The 25,417-nt window shown below is 35.9% G+C and overlaps 2 non-coding genes across 2 annotated transcripts; both read right to left on the bottom strand.

The window, feature by feature from the left end:
- Positions 1-14,721: 14,721 nt before the first annotated feature.
- On the bottom strand, positions 14,722-14,812 carry LOC145561211 (small nucleolar RNA snoR8a). The gene has a single exon (XR_014093771.1). It is a non-coding gene; the product is annotated as a small nucleolar RNA snoR8a (small nucleolar RNA).
- Positions 14,813-15,248: 436 nt separating this feature from the next.
- LOC145561210 (small nucleolar RNA snoR8a) lies at positions 15,249-15,340 on the bottom strand. The gene has a single exon (XR_014093770.1). It is a non-coding gene; the product is annotated as a small nucleolar RNA snoR8a (small nucleolar RNA).
- Between the last annotated feature and the right edge of the window lie 10,077 nt (positions 15,341-25,417).

Below are 25,417 nucleotides of genomic sequence, written 5' to 3'. Positions count from 1 at the left end.
GGAGTTCCTCTTCCCATTCCTTAAAGTTTACCAAGTTGAGAGAAATTGGCAACTTTTCGGGCAATTCCGGGAGCATAAGGTCGTTGACATTAGTTGAAGACGTGATTCTACAATTGAAAGAATTTGAAATAAAAAAACCATTCATTATACTTAAATAAGATTGAATTCATGCATTTTAATCAAACTTATTTAAAACGTCTTATTCACACATTAAAGATTGTCCCCATTTTAGGTGAGAATAAGTCGATTCCAAGATCCAAAGAAACAAAGAGTGGTTAAGCATGTTTTGGCTTGTCTTAACACTCAATCTCCTAAGGTAAGCAACGCTTTGCTAATGGCTCCAAGCCACTCTTGGTTGAATAAATCGTCGCATCCAATGCTCTCTAAACAATTTATTCACTTTGCCACGACATGTTAGGACTCCATCACTCATATCGTTGAGTATAACCAAAACCACCTTGCATACCCGGTATGCCTTACGTTCCTTGGAGAAGTAGTGATGCCTCGCTTTGGCGTAGCCCACCACTACCCTCGTTTGGTTGGTAAGTGTGTTTTGGAATGGCAAGTTTTACTCAATATTTTAGGGACCTAGGGTTTCTATGTTGGTTGATTTAAGTGAACTTAATTAATCATCTCAACATTCGAAATCCTAAACATGCATCTAACATATAATTCATATATATATAAACATAAATATATATCGATAACATAAATAGAGATGCATTTGGCAACTAGCATGACCCCTTGAGATCTTTAAGTCTTCAAAAGGTCTTCATTTGCAACTTCATGGCTTTGTCTTCTAAGAACCCCGTCTTCAAGACTTGACCAAAATATTACAATTGCTAGTATCTACGATTAGGACTAATCTAAATATTAAGGTACAAAAATACTCAACGGTTCGCAGACCGTATTTAGATTTACAAAAATACATCACGGATCACAGTCCGTATTTTCTATCCTAATCGGGCCCCACTAGTTGCCATTTCATAAAACCTGTGAGAGAATTTACATTCCATTCATCCATTCACTATCTGTGAATGGCCCATGCATTTTACAACGATAAACAAGTAACAATGCATAAAACGCGCGAGAACTAGTAACTAATCTAGGTGGTTAATCCAATTAACACGCCTAATTGAACTAGTCAAAGTTGTTTTAACCGGTTATGGTAATTACTTAGAGACGCTCCCACTAAATTCCGCATCCAACTTAACTAATCCAATTAATTAAATCAGTGAACCCAAATATTTGCCAAAATTAATTTTGCAAATGTCGCTCAAAACCCGAGGCCTAGCCTCCAAAAATTTTAATTAAATAAACAAAATAATTAAAATAATTAAAACGACAATTTAAGCAAAATACGTATTCCACAATGTCTAAGTGCCTAGCACTAAGACTTGGAGTCCCAAAAAAATACCCTTATTTACATATTAAGCAACGCTAAAATTAACTTTAAAATAGCATCGCCTTAATAACCCGGGGTTATTGTGCCAATTATGGGATTGTACGTACCGTACAACAAGCACGTAGTATGCCCATGCGCACCCCCGCAACACCAAGAATGCATGTGGCCTGCTTGTGCTCGCATGAGACCACGCCCAGCCCAGCCAAGCGTAGCAGCACGCACAGTGCGCACAGCATTATGCTGCTGCTGCTTGCTGCTGGCAGCGAGCAGCAGCCCACGCCCTTCCTCGTACACACACATGCACAACACCAAGCACCTAAGAACGAAGTGCCCAGCAGCCTTGGCAGCCACATATGGGTTGCGTGAGCAGCCCAGCTGGCCGAGAGCTAGCTCGGGGCTCTTAGGCCTCGTCTTGTGTGCTAATGCTTCGAAAATTATCGATTTTTTTGTGTGTGACATTATAAATCAATTCTAAATTAATTTTAGAATCAATTTTGAGGAAAAATGAAAAATAACAAGTCCAACTTAAATAATTCATCCAAATGCAATTAACCAAATTTATTTCCAAGAACCATTCTTTAATAAAATTGGTTTAACTTGGTGTAATAAAATAAATTAGGGCAATTCTCACTATTAATTTAATCACTTTAAATTAATCTTGAGATTTTGACAAAATAAAAGGGAGTTGGAAAGATGAACATAAGTTCAATAAAGACTCCAACTTTAGTACTTGTGACTCCATGAAAAAATTATATCTTCCAATATGATGATAAACCAATTTCAATCACAAGTTTTAAACTTTATGATTCCAATCAACTAAAAAATGATTAAATCAACAAAGTTTAACCAAAATTCATGGAATTTAGTAACTCAAAGTTTCAATCACTTATCATAAATAAAGATTGAATCTTTAGTACTTGGAAGCAAAAAAGAACAACAATTTCACACTTAATGCAATTAATTTGGAATTATGTGAAAAAATAAAACCAAACTTTCAAGCACCAATTACTACCAAGTAATCATGCTTAAAGTGGTCTAAAATTGCATATAAATAAAGGAAAGAACCAAATTCATAACCACCATAAATATGCAATCAATTTTCAAGGTTAGAAAGACTTAAAATTTTTCGTCAAAACGAAAAATCCCTCGAAAAAAGCATTTCTGGTCGTTTTTTGGCTAAAAACAGAGTCCTAAAAGGGTAAAACCATTTCCAGAACGCCTTTTCCACCCAAAATTCACTATTTTTGGGTCGAAATCTGGGTTCGGGAGCTGAAGACAGCTCTAATACGAGGTAAAAGTTGGAAAAACGAGTTACTAATCTAATTAGCAACTTAAAACCAGAAAAATTAAGCCATAAAAACACCTTGAAAATATTATGATTTTAAAAATAAACGAGCGAGGCTCCGATACCGCTGTTGGGGTTTGGTGAGTCCGACTCACCGCGGAAACAAACCCAAAAATAAGACCGCACTCGCAATAAATAAAACCATAAACATAATTAAATTAATCACAAGATTAAGATAAGCTAATTACCTTTGACGCGTGCTTCGCTCCAAAATGAGCTCTTACTTGAAAGCTTCAAGTCCCGCTCACACGGAGACCTCCAACGAAGTCCACCCGCACCAACAAAACCAACTAGGTCCAATGTCTTGGGGTTAGCAAGACCCGACCAATAAAACCCGAGTAATTATATTGAGTTCAAAGGTTTTCACTAATTGTGATGCCTTTTTCAACTCTTACTCAAGCATCATTCCCAATGCCCATACTTGGGTATTTATAGGAAATGATGGGAGTATCATTTACTCTCCCATTAATGTGGGATAGTATGATTTTTCCATTTTCTTTTAAAGCTAAAATAAAATTAATAATCAAGCTAGTAATAAATCAACAAGTGGCAAGCTCATGTGAGTGGTTAGGTGAGGACCACTTGGAGAAGGGGGGGGACCAAACTTCCTCCCCACTCCCTCTCCCATAACCGGCCACCTCACTCCACACACACTCAAGGACCACAAGCCACATGGCACCCACCCTTGGGCACCAAGGCAGCCAAGGTGGGCTGCCATGTGCTGTTGTCCGTGGCAGCCACGCCCAGCAAGCCCAGCAAGCCCAGCACTCGCATGCGGGCTGCCAGGCGCTGCTGGCCTGCAAGCCTAGCATGCTTGTGTGGGCTGCTGTTGGCCTTGTGCCTTGGCCAGCGCTGCTAGGCAGCAAGCAATGGCCTGGCCATGCTGCTGCTAGATGTGGCGAGCTGACGCGCCTAGCGTGCTAGCTGCTGCAGCTTGTTGCGGCATGGCTTGCTAGCCATTGCGCGCACAAGGCTATGCCTAGCATGCTAGCACGCACTAGGCAGCGCCTAGCCTTGCGATGCTAGCATGGGTGCGCTAGCACGCACCAGCCAGCCTAGGCTCGGCTTGGTGCGCATGCTAGCCACCATGCTAGGCCATACGCCCTTAGCACTCGGTTTGCTTGGGCATTCCGATGCTAGGGGTATTTTGGTCTTTTGTTGATTTATTACTATTTCTCGTCTCGTCTTTCAATATTTTTCGACTCGACTTCCGACGCTCGGTTTCGACGCTCTAAGCTCGAATTTCCGACGTCTAAATAAATATTACTCGGTCGACTCATTAATTCCTTCCGAATTAATTCGTCGTTTCGGTTTGTTGAATGCTTGGGTGTGACCCAAAGGGTTCAGTCAAGATTAAGTTGTAATATTAATTATTCATTAATATTACTGATTGGAAGCGACCTCCACCCAGGCATTCCGATCACTTGACCTCACTGAATATATTTGCTTTCTAATAATTCTGAACCCACTAACGGAATAGTACACTTGTTCTAAGGACACCATTCCTTTCATAGTGCGGCCTCTACTAGCTCTTCCATTTTTACAATTTCCCACCAAACAATATATGCAGCGCGATACCTAATACTATGTTAGTTGATTTTATTTACAAGCATTAATCACGTACGAATTACATCATAATGTCGTTATTCTTATTCAATCAAATTCGTGAAAAGGACAAGAAAATAAACAATATTCGCCTTGGCTTAAGTGATCAACCAACAATTATTTAATTCAATTCTAATCTTTATTTAACGGAAGATACTATGTGGAATTGATTAATTAATTATTTTAAAGGTGATCAAACAACACTAATTAATTAATTAAGGTTCTTTCAAACAAGAAAATAAATGTGATTTAACTAAGTTCTCGAGAATTTACCACTTCTCCTTGCTAGATCTCCGTTTAGAATACTTATGGACTCCTTCTTGTTGGGGAACCTCCACCGTAGTAACAAAATATCAAAAGGGGTGAGTGTTTATGACAAGAGGGGATAGGTTGCAAAAGTTCACAACTATTTCGCCAGAGTTTTAGGTTTTTTTCTGTCTGTTTAAGCCTCGGTTTAAGCTCTTATTTATAGGGAATGATTAGGTTTAGGGTTACGAGCATTCTCCCGCAGCATGTGTCGCGCACAACAGGATGAGTTTTGCGCGGTATCCCAGCGCAAGTAATTAAGCTGCGCTGCTATGGGCAGCGCAACTAACTGTCTTGCGCGCGGCTTTATGGTAAGATTCGATTTTATATTTTTCGTATAATTCTTAATCTTCCGCATCGCAACTCTGGAGGTTGCGTTGGATGTCGCGCGCAGCTGAATTTGTTGCGCTCGGCAGCCCAGCGCGACTGTTTGAGATGCGCGCGACTTTTTCTGCGGCAACACTAAGATTTAACCTAGGCGCTCCTAAATCCGTCATTATTGGGTTTTAAGCACGGGCTTAAACCTAATTATGATGGGGTTAGTTAATTGGACCTTTGTTTTGGCTTTTATCTTTAATTTGGGCTATGCTTTTGTGTTTTGCGGCTTAACTAGTTCTCCATAAGTATTCTTCACTTTGATCCAACACGAAGATTGTTTTATTTATCGTCATTGCACTTCCTGTCGGGACAGGAGGCCAAAAGTATATGTCTACAAAGGTGAATCTGTTTAAATTTGTTATCGCAGTGGTTATTTTTTTTTCAATATCTTGTTGTGTACATGGTTATGATGTTCCCGTTTCTCTGATTTGGTAGAAAATGAGAAACAATACAGTTGTGCGAACGAAGAATAAGTGTTGGAAATAATTTGTGGTGAGCAATTCTTACTGATTGTCAAGTAAATTATTTAGAGTATTGTGGTTGAAATGTGTGAAGTACTGAAACTAATTTGTTGGTGACAGGATCCCAAGAATGTCAAGGATCCTCTCAAGAAAGTCAGTGATCCTTCTTCCAAGACTGTGAAGTCTGCTAGCAAAATCAAAGTGGGTGAAGCAAAGGCAAATAATAAAAAGCGATTCTTTGATGATCCTGAGTTAGTGTATGATGATAATTCTGAAGACAATGGTTCCAATTATACGCACAGTGTAGGGGAGTCCTCTTCTTTGGAATCGGGGGTGCACAACTTGCTTAAGACCTTGATGAGGAAGAGTAAGAAGAGGAAAGGCGAAGAACATGAGCATGCAAACAAGAGGCAGAAGGTATAGTTTTTAGGCTTATTTTATTGCAACCATTACGATTTATGTGTATGCTATATGATGACTCAGTGAATTTTGTGCCTTGTGATATGTAATGTAGGTAATAAGCAAAGGGAATAAGGTAATAAGAAACGGGCTGGCTTTGAAGACACACTTTGACAATGTAGGATAGGTAATACGTGTCTTTTAATTTTTGAACTTGTTTTGTCTTATATTGAGTTCCTATTATCATGTGTTGTTGGTTATGTTGCCTATTATTATGAGTTGCCTTGTTGTAGTTGCCTTTTGTGTACATGCCTTGTTGTTTAATGGTTGGTTGTTTCTGTTGCATGTTCTGGTCTATGATGAATGATGGGAGTATGATGTGGAAAGACTTTTTTTTCCATATAACTTGATATTGTGTTTTATTTTCCTGTTTGGTTAGATGAAATTGCTTTTGTGTCAAGGTTATAGCTTGTATTCCCCTGTATATGCCTTCAATGATATCTTTTAAGTACTTGATTCCACAGCTGCCAACACAGAAGTACTTGATTCCAATGCTCCATATTAATCTGAGTTAATTAACAAATAGTGCAATGACTGTTCCAATTTTACACATTAAATTGATTAGTTTAGAAAAATATGCACACTAAAGTATGGCCTTTTGATCCGTGCCATTTATGGCACCTTTAAGCTATGTTTACTTTATATTTCTATGCTCCTTTGTAGTTGTTTATGTCGTGTTTTTAGAGCATAATGCTCGATTCGCATGTTTTTGTGTTAGTTTAGAGAAATGCATGCTTTTAATGGCTTTCTTATCATTTTATTCATTTCTCGGCTATTTCTCTTGCTTCTCCATTTCTTTGGCTTGTTTTGTAGGTACGTCGCGAGCTATATGCATGGGAATTTAAAATAGCACCCACTCGGATCAATATGCACTTTTCGGAATTGAATTTGAGTTTGAAACAAAGGAAAACGAAGGATTGCAAAGTATCAAATAGGACCTTTGTTCATAGTTTTAGTCATATCTCAAGTTCTACAGATCGGATTAGGGTGATTCAAGTTGGGTTGGTAACTAGACTTGAAGAGCTTTCCAATGATAGGTCGCACGCCTTCATACGATTGTTAGATCGGAAGTTACATCCTTCTGAAGTTGGCCCTGGAAAACTACCGCGGGCGCGGGGTTGCTGCAGCTCCAAAACTGCCATATTTGGGCAGTAAGCACCCGCGGTTGTCCTGAGGGCTCCTCGAGGGCGCGGGCCTTGGCCCCGTGGGCGCGGGCTTGGGCGTTGGGCGCGGCTATCGGGGTGTCCGTTCCCCTCCGCGGGCGCGGGTTTCTGGGTCTTTTACGATTTTAAGCTTCTTTTCTCCTTTTGTTTACATAGTTTTTGGTTTCCTTTATTCTTCATTAATGTAATTCTTTAGTTTTAGAATAGTTTTCTCTCTCTTAGGTTGAGAGCTTCTCTCTCTAGATTAGGCTAGATTAGGAGTAGTTCTAGAGAGAGAAAGTGAGGAATTTAAATGGTGATTGAGAGATTGAAGATGCAAGTGTGACAATTGTGTTGAAGATCTTCTTAATTATAAATGAGCATTTCTAAACTCTATCTCATTCAATTGCTTTGTTTAATTTGATGTTTGTTTGGTTTGATTTTGATATTTGATGTTTGATTAGAGTAATTGTTCTTGATATTTTGTTGATTCTTGTTCTATATAGTTGATAGTTGATTTGATGATGTTGTTTGAGTAGTTGTTGGCTAGGAATTGGGTGAAACTTGTATGATTGATTAATTGTGATTAATTTTGGAATTGTGTTGATTAATTGTTGAGATTAAAGTGATTAGTGAAGGTTTACATGTGTGTAATTCAATTTGGCCTTGAGAATTATGCTAGATTGCATTGTAATTACTAATGACATGAACAATTGATTTAGGAATTGCAATTATCGATTGGTTTTTATTGTGATTCTCTTAGTTTGTTATTCATAGTAAACCCTAGCTTAACAATTAGGAGATAGCTCTTTGATTCCTATTGATTGCTCTTATCACTTAGTCCTCACAACCTTTGATTGGCATGCTCTTCCCAAGTTGTTCCAATTGACATGATTACTTGTTGATCCCCGTTCCTAGTGTTTTATTTCCTTGGTTACTTGTTCTGTTAGTTGTTAGTATTCTCTCTTATCTTCGTCTTCGACCTAGCTTAGGCGCATAATTGAAAGTGCTTGAACATTACCGTTCCTTTGGGTTCGACCCTTGACTTGCCTCTATACCCGTATTTAGGTTTGTTAAGTGTTTATAAATTTAGTTTGACCGAGGGAATATTAGATAACGACCTAGTTTTCCCCTCGTCACCTTTGGACATATATCTGCAAATAGACACAATTATCTGCACATATACAACCTACAAAAATACCAACATAGACACACCAATATGATTCAAGTATAATATAACAATTAAGGCTTCTCAAATTCAGAATATGCCTCATTAGTAATAAGGATTGAAGAACTGAAGGAATATTTACCCCATTTGAGGAAGGTTCAGTTGTGTGGGCTTCTGAAATAGTCTTGTTCTTGCCTTGTGTGTTCTTGTCTTGTGTGTTCTTGCCTTGTGTGTTCTTCGTTGTCTTTTCCTTCTTTGGTTTCTCGAGACATGACATGTACCTCGAATCAGTGGTGCGATGAGCTGGCCTCTTTGGTAAGGGTGGGTCTTTCACATGAACATCTTGTTCTTCAACAGCTGCCCTATTGTCATCATTGCCATCACCATGACCCTCACAGCTACCTTATCTTTGATTTGATGGGGTTGAGTCCTTTTCTTTCTCCAAACAAACTGATGATGGTGTTCCTACACCTTGACCACTCTTTTTCGCAAGCATTGCTAACTTCTACTCCACTTGCAATTCAACTAACTGCAGTGCTTGCATTACCACTGCAGTAGTTTGAATGGAACCCAAAGCTTTCGAACACAACGTACCAAACCTGACCATCGTTTTGTCATACCTACAAACTTCCTCGGTTTTGCTTGGGTCATGATAGCACACTTTCACCCTTGTGTGGTTGATGAGTGACATTTATGTCACTCTTAGGGAGTAGTTTTAGAGTTAATTCCGTGTTTATTTTCCCTTATTTTCCCTTTTATTCTCTTGTTTTCTTTTTAATAAAGTTTCTAGTTTATTTTTTAGTTTTAGTATGTTTTATTTTAATTTCTTTATTTAATTGGTTTCTAGTTTATTTTCGTATTTTATTTGCTTTCGATTTATTTTATTTCGTTCCTCTTCTTTGTTACTTTCATAGTGTTTATTAGTTTTATATTTATTTTGTTATTTATTTGATTATATTTACTTGTATAGTTTTATTTAATTTTTATTAGTTTAGTGTTATTTCTTTTATTTTCTATTTTATTTATTTTATTTTATTCTTTGTCCCAATCCCTTTCCTCAATTTTGTGTGTAGGTGTTCGGGTTTTAAGTCAAGTGAGTTTGGTTTCCGAATTCATGTCAAAAGTCAAACTCCAGCCACAACAAAACACCAACACGAGCTGCAACCACGACCATAATCACCCACCAATTTCACCCACCTAACAACTCCCCTGGCAGCAACCTACCACCAAAATCACCACTCACCAGCTACCAACTCTCCTGCTGCCACCAACCAAACCAACCTCAACAACCACAACAACCGCACCTTCCTTCACTCACACATCAACCAACACCACCAATCACCCCTGTAACAACCACCAGCTCCACCTACAACCTTCACCACACCACCAAACAATCAACAACCAATTCCCCTGCTCCATCTCCACCACAATCAACCACAGCAGCCGCAACAACCCAGCCACACCGCTGCTTCCTCACGCACCCAATCCACGCACCTGACAACCAACGACCACCGCAACAATCAATCACAATCCCCTCCGCACCACCATTCTCAATCACCAACAGTCACAGCCACCAAACCACGACTCCGACCACCGCAGCCACTCCATTTCAGCCACCCAACTCGCAATTAATCGCAACCCGCATCTACCAACCACCTGCACCACCGTCAACAACCATCAACAACCTGCAACAATTAAGCAACAAATCACAATCACCCTCGCAGCTCCAATCACCAATTCGCACAAGCATCAGCTCAAATTAGAGCAAAATGCAAGTCCATTCGGGTTCGGGCAAACCGCATAGGAGTTTGGTCGAAATACAATTAAATGTCAAAACAGCCAGGAACTTTTGAGGTTTTGTAATTTAAAGAGGTGTGGTCGAACACACCCATGGTTTGACCGAACCAACCCCGTAGTTCGGCCGCACCAACCCTTGGTTCGACCGAACCATTTCACGAGCTATGCACATGATATTTAGTTAGATCGAACGGTTGAGATTGCAGATGAAAGATGATGTTTGATGATTACCCTTGATGATTGTTGTTGATGGTTGATAAACGGTGGTGATGTGAAGAAGAGGCACTTCAATGGAATTCAAGCAGCTAACTTCGAAGAGGAAGGAAAGAGTATGACAGTTTGGGGGGATTTTGGGGTTTTGTTTTTGTTTTTCTTTTATTTTTATTTCTTTCTTTTCTTTTCCCTTTTTCTTATTTCTTTCTTTTATTTTATATATTTAGTTTCCTATTTTACTTTTCCTTTTTAATTTATTTTATTTTATTTTATTTTCTTTTATTTTTCTATTTTTCCTAGCTTAGTATATATACCTGTAGGGAATATTTTAAGCGTTAATCCCCTAGCTTGAATCCCACTGTGATCATACACTAAAGTACGGTGGCGTCCAAAAGGGAAAGAAGATAGAGCAAAAGAGTCGCCAACATGTTTTTTTGGAACTTGTAAACCGTTCACGAGGTGAAGGTTACACCCCTTAACGATCCAAGAGATCGTCAACTCCATAAGGTCTTGAACCAAATAGGGTTCGGGGATGAAGGTACAAATCCAACCTAAAAGAGATTGAACCTGCCCTAATAATAGGCCTCTACTTTATTCTGATCGTATTCATGTGCGCTTTCTGACTGACATACAAGCAATAGGATTAACCTATTATTGGCGATCACTTGAATTATAATCAAATTAACCCTAAACAAGATTATTAATTATCTTATTAAGCGTGATTACAAGTACCAATTCCCTTTAAACATGCATAAAAAGGCGTGATCAAGCAATAACAACAAATTTCAAGCAACATAATAATAATAATAATAATAATAATAATAATAATAATAATAATAATAATAATAATAATAATAATAATAATAATAATAATAATAATAATAATAATAATAATAATAATAATAATAATAATAATAATAATAATAATAATAATAATAATAATAATAATAATAATAATAATAATATTCATCATCATGTTAAAGCATAATAATAGCAAGATCCTAGGAATGATACTAACAAGATTAATAACAAACCCTAGCATGTCACTAACAATAAAAATCAAATCTTTAACCCTAACATGATACTAACATGAATAAATATTAGAAAGAACATAAAAGGCATCATAACAATCATACTTAATATTAAAATTACCCTAGACATGATACTAGGAATATCATAATAACAACCTAAGCATGAACTCTACATCATAACATCAATTAAACTATTAAAGTACTTACTTGGATGCCTCGTACCTCTTTCTAATAACAAAATACACACGTTCGTAACTTCAAAGAAAACAATAAACAAACAATACTTAAATTAAATAATTGAAATAGAGATTTGGGACCAAACCCTCATAAATTAAAACCTTTCACATCTAGGGCGAAGGCAATTCAACTTCGAATATGGCTAGGTGTTTCTAGATCTAATGAATGCGGAATTTTGTATGTGAGAGAAGCTAGTTTAGAAAAAAGAGAGAAAGAGAGAATCGGTAGATTGTAGATGAATGAAAATTGGTTGTAGAATTGATGAGAATTAGTAGATTGTTGATGATTGAAAATTGGTGAGAATTGATAATCAAAACGGAGTTTTTACGACGTTATTTATAAAAAAAATCAGCCAAAAAGATAAAATATCAAAACAGAGCTATGGCGCACATAAAACGATGATGTTGGCGCCAACGCTGGTTATTGGCGCCAGGCGCCAATGCTAGCGCCTGACGCCAAGCGTAGCGTCAGGCGCTACAGCTGGCGTTTGGCGCTGATCTGCAAATTCACGCGTTTTCTTAAAATCAGATAAAAATTGCCGTACAGGAGGATAAAATCGTATCTTTCCTCAAAAACGTTCTTTGATTTTAATTAATACTCTGAAAAGTCAACAAAAGTCAATTTATCAATGCTAATTGAATTAGGAATGAAAAGAAACTTCTAGAAGAATATAGAAGACCTAAACCATTCCTAATTGCATTAGGAATAATAAATCTATATTAGGCCCTCCCCTAGCTCATTGGGCCGCATATAAGGCTCAAACTGGGCACAGTTTAGTAAATTGGCCATAACTTCCTCAATATTCATCGGAATTGGGCTTATAATATATCGTTGGAAAGCTCTTGTCAAGCCCCATCCAACTACACTACTATCGGACCCATATCATGATGCAACCAAACTAGATTGGCTGTTTTCGTAAAATAAGTTTTCAAAAACAGAGAGAAGAGAAAAGAAATTAAAATTATCCGCAACACTAAACTTTCCACACTTTCACTTCATTCGATTATGATTCGACGTAAGAGGTACTCATCACCGGTTTTGGTTTTGGGGAGACACAAATGGGTGTCTACAATACCCATTTTTGGGGTAATTAAAGGGGGAGGAAAACAATTACCATTTATTCTACTCTCTAAGTAGTTTTTAGGAGAGCTTCTCTCTCTGGGTTTAGGGTAGGATTAGAGTAGTTTAGAGAGAGAAAGTAAGGGTTTCACCATTGTTGAGCTTGGATATTGAAGAGGAAGATTGATCATTTTGCTTGTAGATTTTCACATTCAATCAATGAGATTCTCTGACTCTCTCTCCTCTATTTTTATTTGCTTTATTTTTATTATTATTTTAGTTGTTGGTATTGCTTGTTAATCATATTTATTCTTGATTATTTGTTAATTAATCTTGTTATTAGAATGATTAGTGAGTAATTTCCCCATTAAGGGGATGGTTGTGGTGTAGTTGGATCTTGAGCATGTCCTAGGGTTTAGAATTGATTTATTTGTGATTAAAGTCTTTATATGCTTGATATTATTTAATCTACCTGCAAGTGCACATTTTTGGTTGATTAAAGGTGAATCTTTGCTAACAAGGAATGAAAGTTGACTTAGTTAAGGTTCATTACTATAGATTGTTATTTAATAGTACCTCCTAGTATATGGTTCTAATGTGGAAACATAGAGGCTATGTTAGGAGAAGCCAATTGACCCCGGAAGGCGGCTAGATTGGATCTTTTACTTTGATATTCATACATGTTTAGTTCATAATCAATTCAATTTTTATGCGTTTGTTTATGTTCAAGTGAATGCTATACCTAAACCATTTCCCTTAATGTTTTATTTCTTGTTTTAACATCTTTAGAATTTAGTTTATTTATCTCTTGTTCCGGACTAGTTTAATTGTCGATAACATTTGGTGATGTTTATTCGTTCTCTGTGGTTCGACCCCTATGCTTCCCTTATACTCGTATTAGGTTTGTTTAGGTTGTATAAATTGTATTTGATCTAGGGATAGACAATTGACGACGCGTTTATTCCCTTGTCATATATTCCTTGTTTACTTGACTATATTATGCACCAATTTTCTTAATTTGTTTAGTTTTCTAGGTTAAAAATGTTAGTTATTTGTGTTTGATTTTGAAATGATTGGATGCATTTTATTTTAGTTTCAGTACCCCAACATTGTTTGTAGAGTTGAGTACTTCTGGCGGTCTTTTTCTTGTTTTGATGAAAGAAGACGGGAGCTAGTGACAGCAATGGGTTTTGATGCGCTGCTCGATTTAAACATGGATTATATACCAAGTAAATTTTGCTAATGGTTGATAACAAGAGTGAGGGCTAATGGTACAGAGGTGTTTAGGGAAGGAGAGATTTTACCTCTATGTGCTAATCAAGTGAGTTAAGTCCTTGGGGTTCCGATGGGAGCCGAACCAGTTCCCATGGATGTGGGTCTGGATGATGAGGAGAAGGTGGAGAAGATGCGTAGGGTTTTTGATTTGTATGGGGTTGGTTAGGACAAATCAACTGTGTCCTTGAAATTTGCTTCGGCGGCATTGTGTCCGTTGGATAGTGCAGGTAAGCCGATGCCCCTTGAAAATGAAGATGACGAGGAGCTTTTAATGATTACATTTTTAATTGTGGTGCTTGGGAGAGTGGTTTGTACGACCACTAATGGTTCTAATTTGGCGGCGTCATTAGTTCCTTGCTTGACAATTGCTAGTGAGGCATACAAGTATGATTGGTGTACCTTAACGTTCATTTGGGTATGCGACACTGCAAATAGATTTCAAAGGAAGTTTCAAAAAGATGGTTTCAAATTAAGGATTTTTTTGTCAATTACAAGTAACAAGATGAATAAAAGTCGTAGTTTTGTATTTGGTTTAATCCCCTTAATCGATGATGACGAGCTTAGATAAAGTATTTTAATCAATTCAACTTTGTAAAATAAAATTGGTAACCTAACATCTTTGTAAAGATTTTTTTTTTTTTTTTTTTGACAAGCATCTTTGTAAGATGAAATGATTAAATGGAGAGTATTTCAAAAATAAAACTATATATATAAAAAGGTATTGAAACTAATTATTTTTACCTTAACTAAGATATCACGATAAGAATTTAATAATGTAGCACTAGCTATGCTAAAGATAACTAAAAATAATCAATAAAAATAAATCACAGAAAAAATGAAGGTGCTCATATACTATCAGGCTATTGAGGAGTCTTCCATGCCAAAATTAGCATTCAGAGATGTAGATTATAAATTTAATAATAGCATCCAAACCATTCTTTAATCAATTTATTTAACTGTTCCAGTGGTTCAATCCATGCTAAACCTCCATATGTCTTTCTTGTTTGGTCATTTTTAAGGTTTAATATAAAATCTATCCAAAACTCTATTTTTAATTTAGCTTAACAATGCTTAATTATGCTACCCCTCCTTTTACTTTCACTAGCAAACGCACTTGTATCAAATAATAGCTTTGCATTATGTGTGATAAATTGATTAATATTATCTTAATGCATGCACAATAATGGCCACTCACAATTTATCATCTACAAGAATCCAATTAAGGTATTCAAAGAGAAAAATAATGTTCACATACATGTATTAGTATCCCGATTGAATAGGCTAGATTAAAGAATACAAAAAACAAAAAAAAAACATTAACTTATAAAAATTTGCTTTAGAAGAAAATTATAAAAAAAAAGGTGTAAATTACTCATATTCTATGGGTGTATAGATGAGTCTATCATGCCATGGTTACAGCAATTTCAAACGAGGAATTTTTTAAGCTATCCTTAAAGGTTTAATTTACTTGAAAACCCTTCATATCTTATATATTAATGAAAGATAATGTTTTTTTTGGTGCACACGAGGGGCAAGCCCCAAAAAAAGAAATTAAAACCTAAGAAAAGAAGTTTTTTTTTTTTTTTTTTTTTTTTTTTTGACAATAATATAAATTATTTATTCAACTAAATGGTTCCCTTAGTTTGATTTATTAGAACCCTTTACACTATTTAATTGGAGGATCACTATTTTCACGTTTACTTGGAGTGATGAAATGGTTCATTACTTTGATTAAATGGTGGTTTCCTTCCTTTGCTAACTTTAAATTTTTAAATAGTTGTAAATGTGAATCTTAGGATTTCATATCTATCCTAAGATATCCTAAGATAAGATATCTACATGGTACTAATGGTACACTACATTACTCTAGTGGTACCCTATTTGGTTCCAATGATACTCTACGTGGTTTTAATGGTCTAAGGCTTGTGAGTAGTACCCTTCATACTTTTAGTTGTGCCCTTTAAGTTATCAAGGGTACCCTTCACTACTTTAGTGTAACTATATCTATCAGTCTTTTTAGCGGCACATTTATTGTTTTTAATGGTACCCTATAACTACTTGGTGGTACCCTTGAATTTAAAAGTGTTGTATTAGAACCCTTTACACTATGTAATTGGAGGACCATGCTCTTTACATTTACATGGAGTGTGTTGATTACATGGTTCCTTACTTTCGACTAAATAGTCCTCTCGCTAAAATGAAATTGGTTAATAAGGTAAATAGTGAAAGTGTTTACATACATATGTAATGTCAAAAGATGCCTCTTTACATAATTTAATATTCGATAAGATGGTTCCCTTAGTTTGATTTATTAGAACCCTTTACAATCTCTAATTGGAAGACCACTCTTTTCACGTTTACTACGAGTGATGAAATGGTTCATTAATTTGATTAAATGGTGGTTTCCTTCCTTTGCTAACTCTAAATTTGTAAATAGTTGTAACTATGAATCTTAGGGTTTTATATGTATTCTTAGAGAATATATCTAAATGGTACTAAATGTACCCTACATTACTCCAGTGGTACCCTACTTTATTTCAATGGTACTCTACGTTATTTCAATGGTCTAAGGCTTGAGAGTAGTACCCTTCATGCTTTTAGCTGTTCCCTTTAACTTACCAAGGGTACCCTTCACTGCTTTAGTGTAACTATATCTTTCTGTCTTTTTAGCGGCACCTTAATTCTTTTATATGGTACCCTATAACTACTTTGTGGTATCCTTAAGTTTAAAAGTGGTTTATTAGAACCCTTTACACTCTCTAATTGGAGGACCATGTTCTTCACATTTACATGGAGTGTGTTGATTACATGGTTCCTTACTTTTTAATAAATAGTCCCCTCGCTATAATAAAATTGGTTAATAAGGTAAATATTGAAAGTGTTTACATACTTATGTAATGTCAAAATATGGCCATTACATAATTTTTTATTCGATGAAATGGTTCCCTTAGTTTGATTTATTAGGACCCTTTACACTCTCTAATTGGAGGACCAATCTTTTCACGTTTACTTGGAGTGATGAAATGGTTCTTGTAGGGATTATTTCAAGCATTACCCAAAACATGAACCCCACTGTAATCATACACTTAAGCATGATGGCGTCCAAAGGGAAGAAAGCTAGAGCAAAAGAGTCGCCAAAATGTTTTAGGAACTTGTAAACCGTTTACATGGTGAAGGTTACACCCCTTAACGATCAAGGAGATATTTAACTCCAATAGGTCTAGAACCAAGAATGGAAGTTTGGGGATGAAGGTACAAATTCAATCTAAAAGAGAAAGAACCTGACCTAATAATATGCCTCTACTTTATTCTTCTCGTATTTATGTGCGCTTTCTGACTAACATGCAATCAATAGGTTTACTCTAAACCTGTTTATCTATGTTGGTTGAATATTAATGCACAAATAAAACTATTATTGGCGATCACTTGAATTATAATCAAATTAACCTAAACAAGATTATTACCTAAACAAACCCTAGTATGTCACTAAACATAATAATAATAGCTTTAGCCCTAACATGATACTAGCATGAATATTAGGAAAGAAAATAGGAAGCATCATAGAAATCATAATTGACATTTTATTCTTTACCCTAAACATGATACTAGGAAAAGCATCCTAACATGATACTAGGAACAACAATCTAAGCATGATTTCTATATCATAATATCAATTAAACAAATAAAGCACTTACTTGGATTCCTCGTATCTCTTTCTAATAACAAAATACACATGTTAGTAACTTCAAGGAAAATAATAAAATTAACCAATTACATTAAATAATTGAAATAGAGATTTGGGACCAAACCCTCAGAAATATCCAACCTTTAACGTCTTGGGCGAAGGCGACTTCGAACTTGGCTAGGTGTGACTAGTGCTAATGTGTGATTAATTGTGTTTGTAAAAAGCTAGGCTAGAAAGAGGGAAAGAGAATCAAGAAATTCTTGATGAGAGTTGATGAAAATTAGATGGAGAATTGATGAGAATTGATGATTTGAAAAAGGGGAGATATGACTTCTATTTATAGAAAAAAAGAGGGTCGAAGAATAAGAAAGGAATCAGAATTCAAATCGAAATAAAACTCGATGGACAACAGTTTTTGCGGATTTTGTTTTTATCATATCTTTTGATCCAAAATTCCAAATAAGGCATATAATATGTCGTTGGAAATCTATTAAATTCTACTTTCCATCCAAATTAGAATCAGATTAAAATATTATGTAGATAAAAATATGTGGCCTAAATAGTAGGACGGTGTCAGTTTTGGATAGAGTTTCGTATCTCATTCATATCTTTTTCGTTATAATTTGGAATTAATATTATAATATATCATTGGAAATATAATATCAATATCTATCCAACCATATAAAATTTGGAAAGAAATTATGAGGCAACAAAATTAATATCTGACTGTCTTCGAACATCTTTAAATTCGAATAGAATAAGGATTAAAAAAGGAAAGATTTTATAAAAGGAAAGTATTTATTTAACTCAAATTATTTAATCTTATCTTTTCAAAATGGATAATTAAGATCTTTTAGAAACTCGTGGAAGCTTTGAATTAATCCTAATTAGTTTAGGAATAGGATCAGACCTTTGGACCCTCCACATGATCATTGGGCCGTAGGTAAGATCCGGTTCGAACCCAGTTTAGTATTTTGGCCATAGCTTCGTCATTATTCATTGGAATTGGGCTTATAATATATTGTTGGAAAGTTTTTTTCATTCCCCATCCAGCTATACTATTATTTAACCCATATCATGGACCAAATTAAACTAGTACAAAATCTTTTTTGATATTTCCACGCGTCTCTGAACAAAGAGCTTTTTGTTGATATGCCCACGCTTCTCTGAGCAAAGTGCTTCTTTTTATTTTTTTTTTACGATTATCTTCAAGATAGGGGATACCGCCTGAAGACTGCTACTCCTATAACTGCCTCCAATTTCCGCTGTGATACTCTTCTGCAAGCCAGAGAATCCTATCGAAGATTGCTTTGCTTGAAACTATCTCCTACCGACTTATGACCATCTTCCGCAAGCCAGGGAACATGATCTAAGATAACTTCGCTTGAAATCACCTCAGTTGTTGCGATAATATTTCGAAGAAAATTACCGAAGTTCAACGTTTGTCGATCCTTAATGCTGCTTGAATTTTGCTATTGATGCTTTGGGTGATGACAATCCTCTTTTCTTTGGGAATAGTTGCTTACACAACTCTTGTATGATCTATGACAATCAGATTTAGGGAAAGTTGTCAATGTTTCGTAACAATCCATCCTTGGAAATCTTGCTACAATGAAGCGACAATTCGTATCTCGGAAAATTTGCCAAAATCAAATTTTGGGAAAAGTTGCCAATACTCTGTAACAATCTGGCATAAGAACTTTGCTACGATCGACAATCCACATCTTGGAATATACTCTTGAAAGCAATCCACCTTGGAAATTTGCCAACGTTGTGCGACAATCCTTTTAGGAAAATATTTCCACTAATCCACGTCTTGGAACATTTGCAAAAAAGAGTTGACCGACAATGCACTTCGGGAAAATTTACCACTTACTGAAATGAATGACAATCCACGTTGAGGAACCTTTGCCGAAATTTATGATGACTAGAGACCTACGACAAACCTTTAAGAAATTTTTCCATAGAGAACTATGTGTATGACCATCCAATCTCGGAAAACTTGTCAGAGATGACAATCCGAACTTGGAAAATATTTCCGAAAAAAGAAGGAGTATGACAATCCACGCTAGAAAACTTTGCCAGAGATGACAACCCAATCTTGGAAAAATTGTCGTTGAAGAAGATGTGCAACAATCCACATTTAGAAATATTGTCAGTTGGGGATGACAATCCAATCTTGGAAAAATTCTTGTATAAATGCTTGCTTTTGAATCGATGCGTTAGTACTTGTAATGATCCAATTCTTAGGCGCTTAAGCTAAGTGAGACGATCGTCGTCGGGTCAATCACTTAATGCGATTGTAATCGAGCCGAATACTAATCATGTCAATTTTCTTATAGGGGCTAACTGGCGTACCAAGGAACCCAATCAATTAATATGACCGCCGTCAGGCCGATCGACAATCAAATATGATTGCAATAAATCAGACTCTAGTTGATTTGCTAAGTTGTTTGCGTCCTTTTGTTTAAAACCTTTTGTAAAGCTTACCGGTTCGTCTGGAATTAGTGTACCTGCATTTACATTTTGGACTATATGACTTTGCTCTTTTAATTAGGATTGACCTAATATAATTGACTCACTTGAGGTTGGCTCAATGTGACTGAATGACTTGAGGTTGACCCAAGGTGAGTTGACCCGTGTGACTCATGACTCATGTGTGCATTGTATTGTGATTTACTTAACTTAAAATGCAAAAAAGCAAAAATTCATAAATTTTCCGTCATTTTTGTGGAGGGTACCGACTTTCTCCCGAAAAAGAAAGACGCGAAAAAAAGCGAAGTTTTTGAAGGTGCATGTTGAATGAGCTTAATCCGTTAATGTTGTCTCTCACAATACAAGGATTATAACGTCTTAGACTATCCTAGTTGACTCGATAATGAAAGTATTTAGGTAACTTAGGCGCGGAGGCTAAGTACTTCATACTTTGTGATGTAATGATGATTGATCTTGATATGACAAGGCATGCTTGAGCGTTGTGTTAAGATTTCATGACAAAGGGTTCCTAAGGGAAGTATATTTTGTCATGTATCTGTGTAGTGTGTGAAAGTGACACTAAGGTTAGACCGCAAAGGCTAAGTGTACAGAAAGATATTATTTTGAGAAGAGCCAAAAGATGGTGACTCTTAGGCTAGGTAGGCTAACAATATAGGGATCAAGCCCCCAAGTATAGCTCTAAGTAGATAGGGATGAGCATAGGAAATCCCTTGATATGACCATTTATGAAAGTAGATATGAATGAATGAATTTTTATTACAGCAGCACCTCGATGTGAGGTTGTCTACGTATTTGTTAGGAATCAGGCCGAACATAGCTCTAGACGAACCTCGCACAAGTGTGTGTACACCTAAAAAAGGTCTTTTGAAAGGTTTTAACATTGTTAGGCTAAAGGTTTGAAGAAGAAGGGGATAAAGGCTCAACACCCTAGATAAGCCCCCAAGGTGTGAAACCTTTCTTTTGAATCTTTATTTTATTATGCTTGAGGGTTTTAACTCTTTTTAGCTCTCTTTTATTTTTTGCTTTTGCATTTTTTTTATTTTGAACCTTTTTTTATAAGGGTGGGCAATCCCGATCATGCGGTCTATCACTCACTTGGCATTCATGTTTCTCAGGCACGGTACCGAGCACTCGATAAGAGACGCAATCTGAGACGTGTTCATATCGAAGATATTTTCATATCAAAGACATTGGAACACTTGCCCTTTTGTACACTTCTATTATTATTTTTTATTGTTATTTTATTTTTTTAATATTTTGAAATCACTAAAGTTTTTTAAAATTGCATAAGTTGCACATTGTCCCATCCTAAGGTTAGGTAGATGTAGGTCGAAAAAAGAAAGGTCTATCATTAGACGAGGCTCAAAGTGGTTTATCAAAAAGGATTATATATTTGAAAGGTGAAAGGAGATATGATGTGGCTACAAGGGGCGCTTCAAATCGTTGGTATACCTTGTGCTTAGTTCAACTTTTTTTTTTTAATTGATGCAATGAAATGACCATATGCAAGAAAATAAATGCTCATTTTATTAAAAGGGAAAAAGAAAAAAATCTACAAAAGAAATCTAAGGGAAGAAAAAAAAGGTGCTTATGCTATACTTATTAAGGAAAGGAAAAAATGAAAAAGAAATAGAAAAAGAGGTTATGAAATCTTGTCGTTGAAGCTCGCCTCTTGTCTTGTGTCGTTTGCTTTATCATCACCGAGTCTTGTTGCTAGCTAGAGGCAATGAGATCTTGTTTGCTTCTATGTGATCTTGAATAAGATTTTGAAACCTGTAGAATTCGTCCGTGGTATGACCGTTTCCTGGATGGTACTTGCAATAAGAGTTGGGATTTCATCTTGAAGATCGATTTTTTGGCGTTGGATCGTCAGTTGGGCCGATAGGTTTGATTAATCCTCGACCATAGAGACAATCGAAAGCGACGTCATAGGTCATTCCAATGGGTGTGGGATCTTTTTTGAGTTTCTTTTTAGATCCTTGGTTATCCATGGCTAAGACTTCATTGTGATCAAAGGTACTAACATTGTTACTAGAGTGGGCGTTTTCGGAAGAAGAAGGATTGTCGTTCTTCTTTCCTTTCCAGCCACTATGGTTACTATTGTTAGTAGCTTTTTGCTTTGCGAGGTTATCTTCAATTTCAATTCCGATGTCATAGACGGCCTTGAAAGTATTCAAACTATGTTGATATTTTAAATGCTTCGAATACTTCTCTTGGATATTCTTAATAAACATCTTTACAGATTCTTTTTCCGTGGGCACCTCAATTATCTTAGTGGAAGTTTCCCTCCACTTATTAAAGAATGAAGTAAAGCCTTCATTCTCTTTTTGTCTTAGAATCTTAAGTTGTCTATAGTCAGTTTCGATTTAAATATTACACTTATATCTATCAATGAAAGCGTTTTGTATTCCATCCCAAGTAGAGGTTTTATCTTTATCAAGGGAAAAGAACCAATGTTGACAAATGGTTTCTAAAGACATTGAGAATAAAGAGTGAAAAATATTATTATCAATCCCTTTAATGTTCTTTATAGTTTCAAAGACCCTTAAGTGGAAGTAAGGATTATCTATTACCTTGAACTTAGGGATGTCATTGGCATTGAACTTTTGCGGAAGAAGCTCCTTGTCCAGTGAGACCCCTTGTGAGCTAATGCCCTGAAATCTATAGTCATTGGATATTTTGCTAAAGCTTTCTTGCATGAGCTTCATTTGTTGTTGTTTCACACGGTCATTGATTAGAAGGGTTAAAGCCTTCAACCCCTCAGACACGTCATCCATTTGCTTCTAAAGCTCATTGACTTCGTCTTGACTTGCCATTGTCTTCTTAGCTTTTCTTTTTTCGACCGACTGGTTTATCAAAAAGTTGAACTTGAACGAAGGTGTTGTCCTTGCTTAATCTCCCTTCTCTCCTTGACCAAGTATTGTGGAAAGAAAAATTAGTGATAAGTTTTTTATTATTTATTTTGGCTCAAGCTCAATTGAACATGCAATAGATTGAAAGAGAATAGAAATGGATTGGACACCCCACTCGAATGACGGAAAACGACTCATGCATGAACCTAAGACATGGTCATGGTGACATATACAAAGTGTGTGCTAAGACTAATTAGTGTAGGTGAAATGTTAAGACTTGTATCATGACCATGTGGCTAGACTATGTGACTAGACTCAAGCAAAGACTAAGTTAAGACTTCATGTATATGCGTTAAACTGAACAGACTGTGGTATTTTAGTCATAACTTTTTATCTGTGACTCTGATTTGGATACAACAACCGCCAAATCAAAGATAAAACTCGGGGCTACAGATCCATAGGTGGTACGACTCGTAACTCTTCCTAGAACTCCGGGTATGACCAAAATAAGTTGACGCTTGTGCAGTATACGGGAATAAAAATCCGGGTTGAATTAAAGGAAGTATGACTCGATTTTAAGTTTATTTTCTTTAGCTCAAATTAATTAATCAATTAATTAAGAAAATCCCTTTAGTCATTGATTAGTTTATTAAGGCTTATTTACAAACACAAGTTAAACCAAACGGTTAGCTTAGTCACATAATAAGTATGCACAAGTAAGAGATGCACAAATAGTCAAGTAGTCACAACATGATGCAATGAGGTTGCAACCTAACAATGGCTCTAGTTTTCTAAAGTTCCAGATATTGGTTGGTCAAAGAGGGTCAATGGTTATGAATCCAGATGCACCGCGCGGAAGCTTTACCTTTGGAAGGGATGGTGCGTGTGGATGGGACCCCGCGAGTTAAACTCGCTTACATGGTTTGGTGAATTCAACGATCTCAGATGTACCCTTTGTTGCTTAGTGCGTTTAATCAGGTAGATGGAGCATGAATTCCCAGAGGTTTATGTCCATATGTAGAACACATATGGGTTTCAGAAAAGTGAGAAAAACTCAATCTGGAAGTAGAATCGAGCCAACAATGCTAGAATTGGTCGAAACAAGAACGCATATTTCTTGCTCGACATTGGAAGAACTCAGCGCCAGCCAACAGGGACTGTCGCCGGGATATTAGCCCTGTCGCTTGGCGACAAATTTGTCGCTCGGCGACAGAGTAGTATCTTTGGCGACAGGCCCTATTTTCTAGATGCCAGTCCCTACATGCCTCAGGAGCAGTCTGTGTTCTTAAATTTACCAGTTTTTCGCAGCATTACTTCGATTATAGTTGTGAAAGAAATTCCTCAAATTTCCTACGTATAAAAAATCCTATGTTTATGACTCATTACAGATGGTCTTACCAATGAGAACCTTTTTTATGCATATGACAATAATGTGAATCAAAATTACGCACATGAAATACTTAGAAGTTTTCGAGTGTAATCCACTCATTCTAAATAATTGCGAAAAAAAATTTTAGGAATTGAAATAGAAATACTCCCTAGTGGAGTCGCCAAAAACTGTAGGGAATATTTCAAGCATTACCCCAAACTTGAACCCCACTGTGATCATACACTTAAGCATGGTGGCGTCCAAAGGGAAGGAAGCTAGAGAAAAAGAGTCGCCAACAAGTTTTAGGAATTTGTAAACCGTTCACAGGGTGAATGTTACACCCCTTAACGATCCAGGAGATAGTTAACTCCAATAGGTCTGGAACCAAGAATCGAAGTTCGGGGATGAAGGTACAAATTCTATCTAAAAGAGAAACAACCTGCCCTAATAATAAGCCTCTAGTTTATTCTTTTCGTATTCATGTGCGCTTTCTGACTAACATGCAATTAGTAGGTTTACCCTAAACTTGTTTATCTATGTTTGTTGAATATTAATGCACAAATAAAACTATTAATAGCGATCACTTGAATTATAATCAAATTAACCTGAACAAGATTATTAAATATCTTATTAAGCGTGATTACAAGTACGAATTCTCTTTAAACATGCATAAAAGGCGTTATCAAGCAATAACAATAAATATATATTAAGAAACATAATAAATAATAATAATAATAATAATAATAATAATAATAATAATAATAATAATAATAATAATAATAATAATAATAATAATAATAATAATAATAATAATAATAATAATAATAATAATAATAATAATAATAATAATAATAATAATCATGTTAGAGCATAATAATAGCAAGATCCTAGGAATGATACTAACAAGATTAATAACAAACCCTAGCATGTCACCAAACATAAAAATCAAAGCTTAAGCCCTAACATAATACTAACATGAATATTAGGAAAGAAAATAGGAAGCATTATAGAAATCATAATTGACATTTTATTCTTTACCCTAAACATGATACTAGGAAAAGCATCCTAACATAATACTAGGAATAACAATCTAAGCATGATTTCTATATCATAATATCAATTAAACAAATAAAG

The sequence above is a fragment of the Chenopodium album genome, chromosome 9 (assembly GCF_948465745.1).
Source record: "Chenopodium album chromosome 9, dcCheAlbu1.1, whole genome shotgun sequence".
Classification (NCBI taxonomy): Eukaryota; Viridiplantae; Streptophyta; class Magnoliopsida; order Caryophyllales; family Amaranthaceae; genus Chenopodium; species Chenopodium album.
This window is presented reverse-complemented; position numbering and strand designations above follow the sequence as displayed.